At 40.5% G+C, this 1689-nt stretch overlaps 1 pseudogene; it reads right to left on the bottom strand.

The window, feature by feature from the left end:
* Window positions 1–531: 531 nt before the first annotated feature.
* LOC103744873 lies at window positions 532–1356 on the bottom strand (annotated as a pseudogene).
* Window positions 1357–1689: the final 333 nt, after the last annotated feature.

Genomic DNA, 1689 nt, shown 5'->3' with positions numbered 1-1689 from the left:
TTTAAATTGCATAGCATTTGGGAAATTTCTAAAAATAGATATTTAATCTTAGAACAAAATAAGTATCTGCAAATGTACCACAGAGTAAATCTTCCATAGCTTTAAAAACAATGTCTTCAAGTTCTTAAACTGTATTTAGTTCATTATATAAAACAGTAGTGAACTTGTTTTTCTTTTTTTTTTGACATCTTTGTTACTGTTATTTTTATTATTTTGTCTTTATATATATCCTTAGTGTTATCAGAGTTCTTGGTGTTTGATAAACAACAAATCAGATGAATGAAATAAACTGTCATTTGCTTCTCCGAGATGCATATCCCTGGAACAATTTACCTGTGATTGGCCACCAGATGTACACACAGTATTATCTATTTTTTGGTCTGTATAAAGGCAGGCACAGCATGATGTCAGACAGCCATGGCTAAAATAGGACTCAGGAGTAGTGAGTTGTATGTAGGGGTGTGTGTGTGTGTGTGTGTGTGTTTGCATGTTGAACTCAGTAATCTCATGAGGGTGTCACAAACTTGAGGCTCACCACAACGTTCCTCTGAATATGAAACTAATCAGAACCTGGGCTGATGTTTTCGATGAGGGTGTCACAAACTTGAGGCTCACCACAACGTTCCTCTGAATATGAAAGAACCTGGGCTGATGTTTTCTTGTACTCTGCATCAATTACTTTAATCTTTGGATCTTCCACTAGTGAAGGGTCCTCTGGCTTGGTCCAAGGTCTATCTGGAGAGCCCAGTGATCTGTGAATCTGTTACTGCCCTTGGAGTGGCAGTGTTGCATCAGTTCATGTGAGGTATAGGTGACTCTCAACCTGATTGATCATTTGTTTAAGTTTCAGTCCAAGTTTGTTCAAGATCCTTTCAATCTGGATGTGGCTGAAGTTGGAGACACCTAGGGCTTTCACTAATCCCTCATCTACCAGTTCTTCTATGACCTCCCAAGCAACCAAAAAAATTGTTTTGCTGGTGAGAACCGTGCTTTTATCATCTTTGGGCAGTAACTCATTACCCCTGGGCAGAAGTCCTTGTGGCCAGTGAATAAGATAGAGGTCCATATAGAGTTTCAGATCCAGGAGGGCCTTCTGGAAGGATTCCTTCTGCAGTTTTCTCTCAAAGCAGGTGGGCCACAACTTGCTAACAATATAGAGGTCCTCCCACTTCTCTTGGATGGCTACTCCCAAGTAGTTCTCATTATAATACACATGCACACAATCAATGTGGCACTATCTAGAGTATCAGTGGCTGCATTCACGGCTTCCTTGACTTTGAGTGGGGGCGACTTCCAGGTGCCCAAGCCCACGATGGGAATCTTGGCTTTGGTACTGAGATTTACAAAGGTGGCCATGGCTGCTTCAGAAATGGTTCTGAGGGAGAAGATAGATGTTTGTGTCCTAGTTAAGGAGGTGGGCAGAGGCTTTATGAATTGAATAAGGAGGCTGGGTCTTTGAGGATGTGCTACTAACCCTTTTTTAAAAACCCAGAAATGTAATGATTTCATGATATAATTTTTGATGAAATATTTCACTTTTAAAAATATGCTGTGAGCTAGAAAGTTGGTTTGGTGGATGAGGCATTCTCTGCCCATTAGTGAGAACTGGCTTTCAGATCCTCACAACATATATTAAAAAGATACAGTTACGGCAGCCTACCTGCAGTCTCAGATATTGGGAGGCAAAGA

This window comes from Nannospalax galili, unplaced genomic scaffold (genome assembly GCF_000622305.1).
Source record: "Nannospalax galili isolate Female #2095 unplaced genomic scaffold, S.galili_v1.0 scaffold303, whole genome shotgun sequence".
Classification (NCBI taxonomy): Eukaryota; Metazoa; Chordata; class Mammalia; order Rodentia; family Spalacidae; genus Nannospalax; species Nannospalax galili.
This window is presented reverse-complemented; position numbering and strand designations above follow the sequence as displayed.